Source organism: Amblyomma americanum, chromosome 6 (assembly GCF_052857255.1).
Source record: "Amblyomma americanum isolate KBUSLIRL-KWMA chromosome 6, ASM5285725v1, whole genome shotgun sequence".
Classification (NCBI taxonomy): domain Eukaryota; kingdom Metazoa; phylum Arthropoda; class Arachnida; order Ixodida; family Ixodidae; genus Amblyomma; species Amblyomma americanum.
In genome coordinates this window covers 121,202,371-121,220,067 of record NC_135502.1, presented here as the reverse complement: position 1 = coordinate 121,220,067, position 17,697 = coordinate 121,202,371, and positions in this window count along the sequence as shown.

The following is a 17,697-nucleotide window of genomic DNA, read 5'->3' as shown; positions in this document are numbered from 1 at the left end:
ACATGTTGTGCTAAGCTGATACAGCGTGGAATGGTACTATACTTGGGATTTGGCACGTTAGAGGGACCTATTTAGATACCCTGTGTTCTTTAAATATGAGCTCAAGTGCGCCGCGTGAAAGACAAGATGAAATGTAATCCATTTATTTCATATGAGCATTATAAAAGGCACACATATTGTTACGTGACGGCAAGCAGGCGTAGACAGTACTACATAACAGATGACGATGGAATGATTTAATGGCAGTGGGCCTAGCGCGAGCGCTCCGTGCCGCGCCACTGCCCACTTTGGTGTCCTCGAGTTCGTGACACTACCCGGGGCTGCCGAGCGATCGTCCCGGTCGCGCGTATTGAAAGACCGGCAGTGAAGATGAAACGCAGGGCGCGACGATGAGCGTTACAGGACGGATGAACAGAGAAAAGAAGAAGATGCAGGACTTCCCGTCACGATGAAAGAGATGAACAGGTGATGTTCAGATGAGCGCTCGTCCAGGAAGCTTTCCGGCCATAGCTAGGTCACCTTGAGCCGACGGCCTAGGCACATGAGCACACCGAACGGCATGAGCAGGGCCTGTGTTCGTATATGTTGGCGGCTTCTAGGGTCGGTAGAGTAATAGGTTCGAGTAGCGGCGGCGTCGTCAAGTTGTCGTGTCTTCTGGTCGGGGCAGGGGATGGCGTTGGGGTGAACGGCATGGTCGGTTCTGGTCAGGCGGGATGGGGCACAACCGGGTGGTGCAGGCAGGACACACGACCGACGTCCACTGCACACGCAGCACGCCGAAGCTCCAGGACTGGGATGGGGATGAACTCCGCACCTCACGCCAAATGTTACGTGACGGCAAGTAGGTGAAGACAGTACTACATAACAGATGGCAATGGAATGATTCAATGGCGGTGGGCCTAGCGCGAGCGCTCCGTGCCGCGCCACTGCCAACTTTGTCCTTTCTGAGTCCGTGACAATATCAGCTGACTGAGATACGCAGTTCACCCATATGAGTGATACGAGAGCTGCATATTGGCTCAAATGAGTGATATGATGGAAAGACACATATCGGCCCATTCGGGTGATGCGAGACCCATATTTCGGCTCAAACAACTGATACGATAGACACGTATCAGCACATGCGAGGGACACATATTGCCGATACCAGGCACACGAAGGACACATACCAGCCCATACAAGCCCATAGACGACTGCTTTTGCATCCTTAAGAAAGAAGCATTGCATGGCTTTACTACTCACCTCAACAGTTTGGAGCCTAGCATACAGTTCACCGTTGAAGAGGAAATCAACGGCCGCCTCCCATTTTAAGATATACTCGTTTCCAGACAGTCCTCACATCTAAATTTCACCATTTAAAGAAACCCCACGCACACCGGCCGGTACCTACATTTTAAGTCCGTTCACCCTGATTGCCAGAAACGTTCTGTATTGTCATCGCTCCTCCGACGAAAAGAAATGTGTTCCAGAGAAGAAGACCAGATTGCTGAAGATGTGCGTGTACGGCGTGACTTGTCCACATGTGGCTATCCTGTACACGTCATGGACTCCGTACAGCGCCAAATGGAACGTCCTAGGCTGCAAGCTAGTCCCGCTACCCAGAAACGAGCCGCGATTCCCTATGTTCCTGGCATCAGCGAACCTTTGGCGCACATATTACGGTCCTACGAAGTTAAGACCACGCATGTGCCAGCTCGAAGACGTCAAAGACAAGCTAAAGAAAGAAAAATTCCCAGGTGTCGTGTACTCGATACCTTGAGCGGACTGCCCATCTGTGTATATCGGCGAATCGGGTGATTTTGAACGAAGAATACAGGATCACCAGAGTGACGTCAGAAACCGGCGCGCAGGTCAAAATGCGCTTGCCGAGCACTCGGTCTCCGCCGCACACAACATAGACTGGGCCGAAGCACGTGTGATTGCAAAAGAAAAGGACAGCAAGTCATGGCTCTATCTGGAATCACTGATTATTCAGACGACAGCGCACAGGCTCAATCGAAATGACGGGAACTTGCCCCCAATCTACGCCAGGTGTCTGGGGTCGCTCATGCGCCGAGTATAAATAAAGGATGAAGCTACGTAATGCCTCATTGTGAACAAGGCTCTCGTGGGGGAGCCGAAACGTCATCCCATCTTTTCTTTTGGTCGGCGCCTTCTTCTTTCGTCACAAGGGATACGAAGGACACATATGAACCCATACCAGGGAAACGAGGGGCACAAATCAGCCCATACGAGTGATACGAGGGATACATATCAGCCATACGAGAGACATATTGCCTTATACGAGACACATATTGGACACATATAATCTCGTATTACCACATGTTATACACATATAAATTCATACGGGACATATATGCGTCCATATAATATTTTTCGATTGGGAATGCTCGCTACACTATTAGAAGGTCTGTGACGAGGGCGACGACGTCGTTGCACCTCAGCGGCAGGTTCTCTATGTGTGGAATTGTCTCTTGTCATTTGGTAGAGTATCACTCGTTCCATTATCTGGCGAGGACAATCTTTTGAGGCAGCGTCATAAGGGCCGCGGCAAGTAGCACACGTAAGGACTGTTGCCCGTCAAGAATCGCCGCTGTGTGGCTGAGTAAAACCGTGGGCACAAGGTGGGGAAATTGCACACGCTACTCACGTGTTTTATTGTTATACATTATTGTCATGCATTTCCGGCACTGGGGAGGCTTCGGGAAGAAAGGCTTACCGGCATGCCGAAAGTGCCCAATCTTCACCTACGTTGGAATGAAGACCCTTTCGAACGTCAACGTGTTGCATTTTGTACTTCCAAGACGCTGAGCTTGCAGTATTTCTGAACCGTCGGTAGCTGATTGAATCAAAATGGGCAGATCAGTGTCGCGGATGGCTACGTCGACGTCATAAATGACGCCTGCCGTAGTGCCACTGTCGATAAGGACATGAGAACGAACGAACGCTGATGCCGCCGAGCGTTCTGATCTTGCTTAAACTCTCAAGCGCGTTCCGGTCCATGACATCATTGGCGACGACATTCCAAAAAACGATTTAGCCTAACATCTGTAATCACTCCCGGGACGCGGTCCTCCAAGAACGCAGACGTGTCTTGCCTATCGATGTGGTTGAAACTGTCGGTCGTAGTCTCTGGCACAAATTAAACAGTATGTTCCGATGATCCTCGCTCCGTAGTGGTCGTGGACGTACTCGACGACGACGAGTCCTCACCTTAGCGCAGTCTCCGTTTGGCCTTCTTGCTTACGACTATGATGAAGCCGTCGCCAGCCGAAGAGTCATCACAGGTGGCCGAGTACACCACGGTGGCCTGGGTGCTTGCGTCATTCGGGAGGCTAAGACGTTTCCTCCGGGCGGCAGCTGACCGACCCGACTGAAGTTCAACAGCGTGCGGTTCCAGCACCGTCACCAAAAAAAGAATCAAAGAATCAATTGTTTCATTATAATGTCGTAAATGGGGAAAAAATTGAAGAGGTGGAGGGACGGTGTTCTGGTCTATAGCCACTTCATCGTCCGCTAACAAAAATGGTTCAGCTTAAGTGGAAGACAACGCAGCGAGCCATAGAAAAAATGAATAAATATAATGTTAAGGGAGTATAACACCTACCTTTTGCGATCGTGTTTGTTTGCTTGTAATGTTGCGTAAGGCATTATTATACATAGAGTACCAGCTAGTATTCTCTCACGACCGTTAAATATTTTATAATCGCATTTATTGTTCGTCCAGTCTCGGTTTCAACACTCGAACAAAGACAATGACGTCAATGTGTGCTTACACGTCACATGAGGCATGAAAAAACTGCAATATAATCGCGGCTTCTACACTCGTTGTCATTCCGGCATTTGAGGAAGGCTGATTTCAGCGCTGCAGTAAATTAAAACGATGAAGCAGCGATTTCGTGAATATTTTTCTATAGCTCACTTGAAAGAAAAGCCCTCTTTGACGTCAAAGCCATCGTACGGCAGCTGCAGCCGAAACTGATACAGCATGACAGAAAAAAAAATAAACCAAAAGAACGCGTAGGACAACTCCACGCAGCTTTTGCACTCACTAAATCTTCATTTTATGGCTCCTAGGTTTGCTGATGTATGTGTAAGGCATAACGATGTTTAGCCTAGAAAATTAGAACAATTTTTTTCGCTACTCATTCAACACTCAGACGCCGACACCAAAAGGGTGTCGTGGTCACCATACGAAAGGTCACTCTGTTTTAGTGTTGGCGATTCATGGGCAGAAACTGTCTTAAAGGGGCCCCGAAACACGTAATCAGTGCATTGTTTTACCTCTTGGTTGCATAGAATGAGTTATAGTGATGCTATTACTATCGGTCGTACCACGTTTAATCCGGAGTTTAATATTTTAAATAGCTCGCAAAAACAAATTCATTGCGATGACAATGTCACCATACAGTGGCGGTTTTTAGCATTGGACATGACATCACTTTGTGGGAGCTTGATTATTGGACAAACAGTAAATATGCTGCTAATTGGATTATTCACTAGAAAAACGTTTCTTCAAGTTTTTGTTTTATATTACATCAACAAAAGCAACTTGTTTTCCTTAGATAAAAGCGATGTAAAGCAAATAAAACAAAAATACGCCACCAGAGGCTGTCGCTGCTGTTTGCATCGGACGACCTTACGCCTCTCTCTAAACATCCTACGACATAGCACACCACACTTTTGGCTACTCCCTATGTATCTCACAACGGCTCTGCGAAATCGATCCGATCGAGCCATTGCACTCTATAAGCGCTCATTTCGGTCCCAAGGAAGGATATAAAGAAAAAAGCTCTTCGTTTCACATATAGCAGATCGCATCGCCAGCTTGTGGAAGATCATTGGGCGGCGGCGCCAGATAGCGCCACGTTCCCGTCAACAGCGCGCGCTCCTTGCTCGCCGTGACCAACCAGCGCGCTAGGAGCGACGGGCCATGGTAGGCGGTAAGCAGTAGCGGAACGCGCTATGCTAAATGTGTCTGATATCTTGCGCAGGCCACCACACCGTTCCAGTATCTCGCGCTTGAATTCTGATCCAGTTCGGATCGCGTTCGGACCCATAAGTCAGGGAACGTCACTGATCAGCGTTCCCTTCTGCGCCGTCGACGTGACGATGAAGCATCGCTGGGTCAACTGGGCGTTCACCTGGATGATGTAACCACGCAAACGGCGCTGCCAGCCTTGGCAAGAACGAGTTACAGAGAATAGGCATCCATGGAGTGCAAACTTCAGTGAAGTGCACAGATCGGCGGTTTTGATTGGTTCCACTAAGCGTCGTCATTGGGAGAGGGAAATGAGAATGAGGAGCCGCGCGAAAATCGAGTTGAGGGTAGCATTTTGTTTGTTTGTATTTTGAAATTTCTTCATTGAATAACTCGCGTTACTATGCATCGATTCTTGCAATCATTTTTGAGCCAGCATCTATGTGACATTAAGAATCGATCTGAAGTGTAACCGACATCCGTTCAAGCAGTGTTTCTCAGCCCCTTTAAGGCACAGTAGATACCTTGAAGAAATGGCCAGCAGTGATGGCACCTGCATTGCATTTATGACCTTCTGTAGTTCATGAAAGATCTGGTTTCATCAAAAGTAGCCTCTTTGTCGAATATGGCTACCTGCCAAAACAAGCAAACATCAGTTTGTCATTAGTGTCTCTTTAATTCTTGCTGCTGTGCGCACCGGCACTCATGATCGTTGAATTAAAGTGCATTCAGTGGATGTGATATTAACCTTTTCGTGCGACAGATTTGTTTGTTGAGTAGAGTCATTGAAGCAATACAAGACATATTTCTAGTTCCAGGCCTTTCTGGCAGTATATTGAACATTCAGTATCCTGGTAATAAGCTGTGTAGGCGGCACCTTGTCTTCATTTTCCCTAATTACAGCATCAGGCTCTGACGGAGCACTTCTCTTCTGCAGTGGAGCCGTAATGGAGGACTCGCCCAAACAATTTGAAATTCACCTTACACTTGAATCACTTACCTGGCAGGAATCATTATTTTGGTTATGTTATGGCACTTTTATGCAAATCTGGCAGTTCTTCTAAGGAATGAAGACAGTATTGTTAATTGTGCCATATATGCACACGATTTTGCTGAACTGCCACATACAGCTGCAGTGAAAGCTCTTTAGTTCAAACCTGATTGATTCGAATTTCTTGATAATTAAACTGTGCGACTTCGTTCATGCTCCATTGGAGTCAACGTGGAATACTCATTAACTTTAACATGTGATGAATGGGTTGCACCACTGATAATTCGAGGTATGCATCGCCTCTCCTGGGCGGCATGGACACGTGGTGAATCAAGTAGTGGTCCCATGAGGCTGCCTTGTCTGTTTGGAGCAACGTGGAGAAGGTAAAATCTGTATGAGACATTTGAGGCCGGGCGCATTTGTGGCGACATGGTGATGGCAGTCGTGCATTATGTCTAAGAATTGTACCTGGCTTCTGCTTGCAAACGCTGATCTCAAATTATTCAGCAGCCTGTGTTGCCACCGCTTGTTGAGGGATGGTTGACGCAACTAGCGGTGACAGAATGTGGCCACGCAGGAGCCTTGCTTGCTTCGTTGTGTGCACAGGCGTTCTGTAACATGCCAGGTTTTCCGAATTCGAAACCACGTAGTCGGGTACGAAACGCAATGGTGCTTTTTCTATGTTTGCTGCATGTCTTCTTTTCCAGTGCACTGGATTGGTGTGGCGTTTTGTGCGATTGGTTGTAGCCACAGCGGTGAACCTATGCGGGGTGCCACGGCACAGTGGCTTAGAAATTTTTGTTTGCAGTAATTATGGCACCAAAACACTTCAGGAGAAGATTGAAACCATGCGCGAAGTCGACGCCAGTTCGTTATCAAAACAGTATTGCACCAAAAAGCACGCTCCTCGGTTGGGCACTTTGCGACCCAAGGTCTGAATGTTGGAAATGTGTAGGTTGGGTTCTTTTTGGAAGAAAAGTCGAATCGCACAGCATTCGCCTGGTTCTTCATTGTCCAATCTTGCGATCATGCTTGCAGGCAATCGCACGCAATTCATGCCTTCAGAGCAGCCTTCCCTTGCGCAAGTTAGGACACACTGAACGCTACCTGCCTCACCTTCAATTTTGAAGGCGAAAAAGGCTTTCTAATAAGTTCTGGACTTAAAATAGAAGTTGTTGTTCGTTGCGTTCTGCAAAAAGAAAGAGAAAATGGTGATGACTCAATGTTTTGGAACAATTAAATGGGTAATGCCACTACCATGCTGCTTCCAGATTACAATGTACCGCATATTCTGTTCACTTTCGTTAGTATGAACTTCAGTTAATTCAAACTGCATCTGCGGCCACGTGAAATTCGTATTAATGAGCTTTTTTTGTACTTAACTGCAGCAGGGCAATTTTGATTGCTGCAACAATGAGGGAAGGAAGCTTTGCGCTTGCTCAATACTATTCTAGCAGCAGTGTGATGTAATCTTCTTACTTAATTGAATGTATGCCCACAGTGATAGCTCATTTGTTTGCAGGCAATTTAATATTTAGTTATACATTATTGTGAAATTGTTCGGACGTTTATTTTTGTTCGTTCGGAGATCTTTTGCACTTGCGGACAATAATCATGAGAAGGAAAGAAACAGTTAACTTCTTGCCCTCCTCCTGATGAGATGGCCGGTTTGGGCTAGTCCGTTGGTCGCGACGAGCAACGGATGGTGACGGCATGCTGGTCGGTGATCGATATACGGCGGTTAAGAGTACGAAGCGATTAGCGGTCTTCGCCCGCTCGTCTGGCGACACGTTGCCGGTTGGGGCAGCAATTACAACTTCTTGGCAAACAAACTGATTTATTCAAGACGGGATTGATAAAAAGGGAGGTGAGCAAAAGGAAAAAAGCAGTTTTAAAATGCTGTTTAAAAAAAGGTTGAAAATGGCCGAGCTTGAGAATCGGCGCGCTCGTCCCAAGTCATTATTTCCAGCGGGTTTTTAACCCCTTTGATAATTGGGCGGAGCTTTAGTAAACTAGCTCTTGCCCACTTTTAACCAATAGTAGTGCAGTGGAACCGTATGTGCAAGTGGGCGGAGCCCAGGGTTCACCGGTCCGAGCCCAGTGGACCCCGCACCTCCTGGAACGTGCAGGGCGCGTGACTCCGCGTACGCAGCACGCTGCATGCGCATTCCATCGATTGCCACGCATCGGATTTGCCGCCTCGGCCTACAGCAAAGGAATGTTTTCAGCGGGACAAGGTCGTTTGCCTCCTGCCGGGCAGCAGGGGTTGCCTCGGAGCCAGAGCCGAAATTATAAGTGCCGGTAGCCGGCATCGATGCACCCTACGCGCGGGCGTCGCATTTCTCAGTAAATTGCTCTATTTCCCACGGGGATGACCGCTCCCGGGAGCGGGGGGAGGGGAACGACCCATCTGCGCCGTGAGATTCTAAGTTAACAGAAACTATTATAACACAGATGACATCTCACAGTCAATTTTCGGTGGTAAAGTTAAGACAGGCTAGCATTATACATGCACCTTTGAAGTTCCTGGTGTCGAAACTAATTTTTCTATTTCTTGATCCTTGTGTCCCCAGTTCATAATATTTATAATTATTTAGAGCCTATATTTTTCCTCTAGTTGTGTGAAACTTTTTAAGCATGACTCTACTTACATTTAATGTGCTTCAGGTCAGGCGTAGATGTTGCTTCGTTTTTGAGTCATTAACAAAATATTTGTGCTAATGCAGCAGCAGGCAACGATGATGACTAGAGCAGAGCAAGGTCTGCTGTGAAAATAAACTCCACTAGGGAGGATAGGAAGGTAAGGAGTTTTTTTTTTTAAATGAAACTGAAGTACTTCGAGCATTTATGCATGATTGCATTCCTCAGCGCTGCAGGTATCGCAATGAGAAATAAATGTTTCCAGGAAAATGAATTTGCAGAACAAATGAACTGTATACTTTTGTTGATGGACAAAAGGTGATCGAGTATCTGCAGGTGAAGGATTATGCAGAGACCCAACAAAAAAAGTTGGTCACGTGAATTAAATGGGAGTTTCACTTCAAGTACTGTATGAGGGGTCTTTGGATTCCATGATAAAGGATTGTTGAGTATGCAACATAAAAACGAAAATGTGCCTGTACATACAGCGTCGCACCGTTCGCTTTTGTCTTCAGGTGATGTCAGAGCCTGTGTTTAAGCTTGGCCAAGAAATAGCAGTTGAAATTTCTGCATGCGATAAAATCGTATACTGTATTTACTCGTCTCTAAGCAACCCCCTTTTTCACAACCGTGATGCATATATAGCACTCATTCCTCTGATATGCGCTGGAACACTGTTGAGCGGTACTTTATTTTTAGAGGTTCGAGGGGTGTTAACAGTACAGCTAATGTTTTCTGTCGCACAAATGTTAACCTTTGTTTTTTTTTTGTAGACATACGCTGGAAGTGACACATGGATAGCAAAGACTTGTTGCGCAGACTGTTCCAATACTTCACGGATGCTATGTTTTGTCGAGTGTCAATGGGGCTACTCTGGACGCCTGAGGAATTGAGTAACAGGGGTGTGACTGGAACGTTATCAAATATGTGCCTTTCGTTTGGGAAGACCCAAGCAAAGAAAGCTCTCACACCACAGAAACTTGAATCTGTAAGAGGCACGTTCACCCTGATACTCTTACTTCGTTCAATCATGAAGTTGCTCCTTTTGGGACTCTTAGCTGCGCATATGCAGTAAGCTTCTGTATGCATCACTCACTCCATTGCGAGAGCTGTAAATGATGTAAGCTTGGCACTTTTTGTTTACTCTCCTGTTGCATACCTCAAGTGGGCATTACACCCGGCAATGCTAAGCGGTGACAAGAAGCGAAAGCGCATCAGAGCTGGTTTGGAGAAGCTTTCTCCTACAGTCGTTAATGACAAACATGAAAACTGAAAAAGCTGACAAAAAGCTTGAGAACTGCTTTTGTCGGTGTTCTTGGTGTGACGAAAATTCCCAATGCATATAGTTGGACATAATGGTTTGAAAATTGAAATTATCTGAAAAACAAGACCTAGTTGTCTCTGTTCTTTGACGTGTTGCCAGTTTGACTATTTGGTAAGTAAATTTCACTGATTATGGAAAGAGTTATCTACGAAAATTAACTTTCAACTGCAAGTAGCCAATCTTTTTCTTTCTGCAAAGCTTCAAATCCGAGCTATTTTCGTTTTATTTAGCTAAGTTTCATTATCAGCTTTGTTCCTTTATGAATATGAGTAACATGGAAGAAGCCATTGAAGGCCGGCACGCGTGAATCGGTTAGCACCGAAAGGCACCTTCTTGTCCCCCACTGAATTAACAGTTTTTCGGCGGCAAAAATTTGCTGAAACAATCTACAAGTGCTAGATTTTGGTATTGGAGGCATTCAGAACCAGCCATTATTATAAGTGGCTAGGACAGGGGGCAATTCATCTTGGGCAGCCTCAATATTCGGCAGTGTTATAGAAGAGGTAAGATGCCCAGTTTATTTGTTATTTTTTTAATATTGAAGCTCGTTTAGAAACAATATCACTGCAGAAGGTATGCTGCAGTGTGTCACAATTACCTTTTTAAAGCCCTATTTCTCGCCAAAGGTTAGGTCACGAGCACCCGCACCTGATGATGGAACCGATAAAAAGTAGAACGGCAGATTGAGCGAGTTGGAAATGCTCCATAATATTAAAACAGCGCTAAGCAACAAGGACGAAGAAAAAATGCCTGTGTATGTGTTCCCTTCGTTTTTCGTCCTTGTTGCTTAGCGCTGTTTTAATATTATCGACGATAAAACATCACTCAATGCGTGACATGGGCAAACACTTCTAGTTTGTACTGGAGAAACAACCGGAAATCACTGAGTTTCCCTGGCCGTTGTAAGCAGTTGGTGTGAGCATAGGGGGCATTTTATATCAAAATATGCAGCGAGGAGCAGTCTCGAACCAGAATCTTAGGGAAGGATGAGCGTTTGTATTGCAATTTTTTGCATGCATCATGTGAACTATACCCACCTTTGGGGTCATATTTTTTATTTTTACAATTTCTATACCTTTGTCAGCGTTCGTTTGGGAGTGGACAGAACTAGAAAGATGCCCTTTCATTTTTATACAGCACTGTGTGGCCTTCACACTGGTGAAGCAAACCGAGAAGAGGCAAGAAAGCGCATGAAATATGTAAGTAAGCACCTGGGATAGAAGTTTGCAGACCTACAGAGGCGGTAACTTCCAGATATATAAGTTTGATTTCAAGCATGTGTGGTTTTCTTTTCCCTCAGCCTTATTTTATTTCCTTATGCTCATGTGTTCTTTGTTTTTCTTGGAAACTGCTTTTACTGACTGTCTTGAAGCTTTCAGTTGCAGTTACTGTTTTCGGATATTGAAATTGCCTTTATTTTCTTAAGGTCATGTTCCTCATGTTCTTTGTTCGGCATTTCATATTATGCAATTATTTATTAGTGCAATGCTCTGCATGCGCGAACCGATTGGGGTTAGCTGGAAGAGTTTTTAGACTTGAGAAGCTTTGCAGGTATGAGACCTAGCAAGTGTGGATTTCAATTTACATTTGTGCTTTTCAGTTTCTTGTGTCTTTCAAGTTTTCTTTTCAAAATTATATTTACTCACTTTGTCAGGGAGGTTTTATTTGTGATATTGAAATAATTGTCTGTTTTTCTGCTTTTCAGTTCACGTTCATCGTGTTCTTCATTCATCAGGTTATATTTAGGGTGTTCCATATTGATCTCTCTGGGTTCTAAAAAAACATCGTGCGCAACCTGCTTGCCTATTTGAGCTCAAAGACATACCAAAGGGTAGGTTGGGATAGTCCGTGCTTTTCAATAAATAATTTAACCGTCAGAACTTGCCTGAATGGTCCGAAATCTGTGAAAAACTGCATTCGTCTGCCCAGAGAATTTTCGTCTAGGCGAGCGGAGCAGCAGATTTGACAAGCTGCGCCATCTGGAGTACCGCGAGACCCCCCTCCCCACTTCCGAGCAGAAATCTGCTACCCCGGTCGCCTCTGTAAAAATTCTGCGCGCAGGTGGTTCCAGTTTTTCACCGGTTCCGGACATTCCAGGAATGTCCGACGTTCAACTATTTATCGAAAAGCGGAGACTGTCATAAGTTACCATGTGATCTGTGTTCGAGCAGAAATAGACGCGTGGCTTGGGCAGGATAATTTTTAAAACCAGGACAGGTGATACAGAACACCATTTATCTGCTCTGAATTCATTTCAAAGTATGCAAATAATGTTAAGAGTGAAAAGTCTTTACCGCCCTTTTTTACGAGGAGCGCCGCAGCTGCCAGCTTTCGTACCTTGGCAGTGAGCTAGAATTTTGATTTTGGGGTTCCTCTTTTAGCTTTTGAATTGTCCAAGATTTGCTCGGAAGCTTAAGGTCAGATATCACTTAGATTCCTTCCTGAATGAACCCGTAGCAGGTCAGTGGCCAGCACATTCTCTACCCTTTGTGGGTGACAAGCTTTAAAGTTCAATGGCCGAGAGCCCAACAGGCTGTTGGTCAAAATGCCTAAAGCCTGTATGCCAAAATACCAAAAAATAATTAACCGACAGAGCAAGCATTTAGAACAGGCTCATAGACTAACAAGAAAACAGAACAGACCCTCAAGCCCACAGGTAATCAAGGTAACAGAACAATAGATTCTCAAGCCCGTAGACAAACAAGCCAAAAGAGCAACAGACCCTCAAGCCTACAGACATACAGGCTTACGGGTCCTAAATTACGGAATACCTAAATATTCTGCGATTCGCTGATGACGTTGTCTTAATAAACTGCGATTCGAAGGTGACATTGTCTTGCTGAGTCAACCAGGAGAGGAAATGCAAATCATGATCAATGAGTTAGACAGACAGAGCGGAACGGTGGGTCTAAAAATTTACGTCGAGAAAACCGAAGTAATGTTCACCAGTCTATCAACGAAACAGCAGTTCACAATTGAAAGCGAGGTGCTGGAAGTGCTAAAGGAATATGTCTACTTAGAGCAGGCAATGACAGATGATTCGTATCATGAGAGGGAAATAACTAGAACGATAAGAACGGGGTGGAGCTCATATAGCAGGTTCTCTCAGATCTGAGTAGCAGGTTACCAATATCGCTCAAGAGGGAAGTGTACAACAGCTGTATCTTGCCGGTACTTACAGACAGGGAAGAAACATGGAGGCTAACGAAAAGGGTTCAGCTTACGTTAAGGACAACACAGCGAGCCATAGAAAGAAAAATGATAGGTGTAACGTTAAGACGTTAAGAGACCGGAAACGAGCAGAGTGGGTGAGGCAACAAACGCGGGTTAATGACATCCTAGTCGAAATCACGAGAAAGAAAACGGCTTGGGCAGAGCGTGTAAAGCGAAGGCAAGATACCCACTGGTCCTTAATGGTGTCTGAGTGGATTCCAAGAGAACGCAAGCGTAGCAGAGGGCGGCAGAAGGTTAAGTTGGCGGAGAAGAGTAGGAAGTTTGCAGGCGAGCCAGCATAGTGCGTTGTGATCGCTGTCCGCCTTCAACCGTCGTCCGCACAGGTAGGGGCAAAATTTCGACGTAGCCCAGATGATGGCAAGGCACTCTTTCTCAGTTGTGGAATAGTTAGCCTCGGCCTTGGAAAGAGAACGGCTAGCGTATGCGATCACTTTCTCCAGCACGTCGCTTTTTTGAACGAGAACGGCGCCTTGGCCTGCGCAGCTTGCGTCGGTATGAACTTCAGTATCGGCGTTTTCATAAAAATGCGCGAGTATTGGTGGGGACTGTAAACGACGCTTAAGTTCCTTGAAGGCTCCTGCTTGCTTCGCTTCCCATTTAAATTGCACATCTGCCTTTGTGAGTTGGGTCAATGGCTCCGCGATGCGTGAAAAGAATTTGACAAATCGTCGTTAATATGCGCACAGTCCGAGGAATCTGCTCACAGCTTTTTTATTGGCCGGCGGTGGAAACTGTTCAATAGCAGCTGTTTTCTGTGGGCCTAGGCGTACTCTCTTCTTGCTAACGATATGACTTAAAAGCAGCAGCTCTTCATTGGCAAAGTGGCTCTACTTTGCTTTCAAGGTTAGGCCGGATGACTTGGTTGCGTCTAGTACTTTTGATGCCCTTTCAGGTGCTCTTCAAAGTTCGGGGTGAACAGAACGACGTCATATAAATATGGCATACAAATTGCCACTTGAGGCCTGGCAGTACTGTATCCATTACTCGCTGAAACGTCGCTGGTGCGGAACGGAGACCAAATGACATCACCGTGAACTCGAAAAGCCCATCCAGAGTGATGAATGCCGTCTTCCCGCCATCTCCTTCATAGACCTTAATTTGCCAGTAGCCGCTTTTGAGGCCCATTGATGAGAAATACTCGGCGATGCAAAGCCGGTACAGTGTGTCGTCGATGCGGGGGAGGGAGTACACGTCCTTCTTTGTTATGGTGAACAAGCGGCGATAATCAGCGCGAAACGAAGGGCGCTGTCGTCTTTCTTCCTCACTAGAACGACCGGTGCCGCCAATGGCCTATTTCAAATCTGGATGACGCCGTCGCGAAGCTTTTCTTCCACTTCATTCCTTAAGGCTTGTCGTTTTCGTGGCGACACACGGTAGAGGCTTTGGTGGAGAGGTCGGTAGTGCTTGTCGGTTATAATGCGATGCTTGACAATTGGCGTTTGTCGGACCTTCGGCGATGACGAAAAACACTCGCTGTAGCTTTGAAGCTTACTGCGGATGTGGTTTGTCTTTTCCGGGGTAGGGCTGGGTTGAGCGGGTGAGTTCTGTTTGACAGGCGAATCTTCTGCGGTTGGGTAGGAGAGGGCGAAGGAGTCTCGCGCGTCGGATATTTCGTGGAAGGAAGCAATCGTCATTCCTCTGTTTATGTTAGCCGTACTTCGGCTTGAGCATACCGGAAATCTGCGATGCCTCTTGCGATGCCGATTCCTCGCTCCAGAAGCAACGCCGTGTTCCCGTCGATGAGAGCTTCTATGTTCTTAGCGTCCGTGACACCTACGGAGACCATGACGCTTGACTGAGGTGCGACGCTCATTTGCTCATCTAGGACACGTATAGCAACATGCTGCTCCATGGCTGTCATTGAAGGGACGGCTTCGTCTGTCGAAAGAGTGACGAGATTGGAACGCAGGTCGATGATCGCCTTATGCTCATTAAGGTTATCGGTGCCGAGTATCACGTCACGGGGACATTGCTGTAGTACTGCGAAGGTCGTAGGATATGTTTGTCTCCTGAGGGCAACTCGCGTAATGAGGTTTCCTCCGGCGGTGCGAATTTGTGAGCCATCACTGGCGGACGTAACTTTTCTCAATTGCGCGGAATAATCCGTGCCCGCATCGACTAGAGCAGTAACATTCCTGCCGTCGATAGTCACTTCTAAGTCGGAGGTCCTGGCTGTTGCACTGCGCGTCGCCCTCGACTTCAGGTTACGGCGTCGTCGCATAGGTGTTTCGCGGGTGGACCGTGTTTTCGAAGCTTTTCTGGGTGGCGGCTTCGTTCTGAAGGCAGTTCGCGTCGTGGTCGGGGTTGTTATTTTGTGCGGCGTCGGTGCAGTGAGTGCAGACTCTTCATGCGGCGTAGCGGGTGCAGCGTCTTCATGGGATGTGGTTGGTGGAGGATATTAGGGGTTGCGCTCGTGAAAAACCTCACCTCCAGGTGTTGCAGTCATTGGTTTCCCCTACGGAGAGCTGGGAGACCTTCCTCGTACTACGGCTGCGTAGCTGCGCGTGGCGACGCAAAGCCCGAGGTTGAAGGCGGCGGTGAGCGCGAAAAGCGGTTCGTCGTGTACTCCTCTCGACGCAGGTACTCGTCGATTTCCTGCGGACGTTGTCCGAAGCGTGGTCGTCGGACGTTAACCGGAAATCCTCAAATCCGATACGTCGGTATGGGCAGTGACGAAGATGATTGCCGGTCTAACCGCAATGGAAGCACAACGACCGAACATGTGTTGCAGCGCGAACCACAAGAAGGGACGACGACAGACAGAGTGAAAAGAGCGCTGACTTCCAACTATTTATTTTCCTGATAGGCCACGCATTTATACACATTTGAACCTTCAGCAGGAAAGGGCAGGCAAAGCAATCAGCATGAAAGGCATAGGAGATTAGGACAATCACCATCGAAACAGAAACTTCAGCTCTTTCTTGGTTAGAACAACTGATGGCATGCTTACACACCTGTCCTCTGCACGAGCAATACTTGCCGCCTCTATTATCTTCCTAACACACTGATCATTGTGTCGAGCAACGATTGTGCTTTTTTGGAACGCAGGCGCGCAAGGTTTTCTGCGGCGACGTGCAGACTCATTGCCACAATTACGACAGTGCGTGCTAAGATGGCCCTGGTCACCATCATTTACATTCTTGTTGTGTTCTTTCAATCTGGTATTTATGCACCTGCCGGTTTGTCCAATGTATTCGCGTCCGCAGGACAACGGAACGCGATATACGACACCATCGTCGCAAGTGACAAACTGATTCTGGTGTCTAATCGCGTTCCGTTGTCCTGCGGACGCGAATACATTGGACAAACCAGCAGGTGCATAAATACCAGATTGAAAGAACACAACAAGAATGTAAATGATGGTGACCAGGGCCATCTTAGCACGCACTGTCGTAATTGTGGCAATGAGTCTGCACGTCGCCGCAGAAAACCTTGCGCGCCTGCGTTCCAAAAAAGCACAATCGTTGCTCGACAAAATGATCAGTGTGTTAGGGAGATAATAGAGGCGGCAAGTATTGCTCGTGCAGAGGACAGGTGTGTAAGCATGCCATCAGTTGTTCTAACCAAGAAAGAGCTGAAGTTTCTGGTTCGATGGTGATTGTCCTAATCTCCTATGCCTTTCATGCTGATTGCTTTGCCTGCCCTTTCCTGCTAAAGGTTCAAATGTGTATAAATGCGTGGCCTACCAGGAAAATAAATAGTTGGAAGTCAGCGCTCTTTTCACTCTGTCTGTCGTCGTCCCTTTTTGTGGTTCGCGCTGCAACACATGTTAGATATGAACCAACTAGCCCGCCAAGCAACCATTCCACAACGACCGCTTGTCGGAAGCGCTCCAGGCGTCGCATTTTCTGGGGCTTCAGCGTCAATCATAGGCTGGGCGGGCGGAGCCAGGGAGTTCCCCTCCCCCCCTGTGGGGGGAGGCGTTCAGGAACAAGTCGTTCATGTCGGAGAGCACGTAGGGGTTGTCGTTGAGGCTGAGAATTGCGCACTGGAGCGGTGTAGGTCATGGCCCGGGGTTCTGTGGCTGTCGGGGGTGCCAAATGCCTGTTGCACTTTTTCCCGTACAACATCCATGAGAGTGGCTGATTGCGGCTGTGGGGAGGATTGCAGTAACCGGCGTAGCTCCTCGCTGGTGATTTCGCAGATAATTTCTCGCAAGTTGTCGCTGGTAGTTGTCGTCGTCTCCGGACGGACTGCACGGACAGAGTAAGGGCGGTTGTACTGCCCAGCCCGGACGTCGAAGGTCTTCTCGATTGTGCGGGCTTCTTGCATGAATTCCTCGACTGCTTTTTTACAGCTGGCGGACGAGGCTGCCAACGAGCTGTTCTTTTACGTCATGCATTAGAGACTGAACTTTATTTTCCTTGTTCATCGCGGGTTCGGCGGGGCGAAAGAGGCGCTTCTTCTCTTCGACGTAACCGTGGACGGGCTCGTTCGGAAGCTCGATCCTGTACTCCAGGATCCGTTTGGCTCTTTCTTCCATCACGACACTGGTGAATACTTGCAAATCTTCTTTCTTGAATAAAT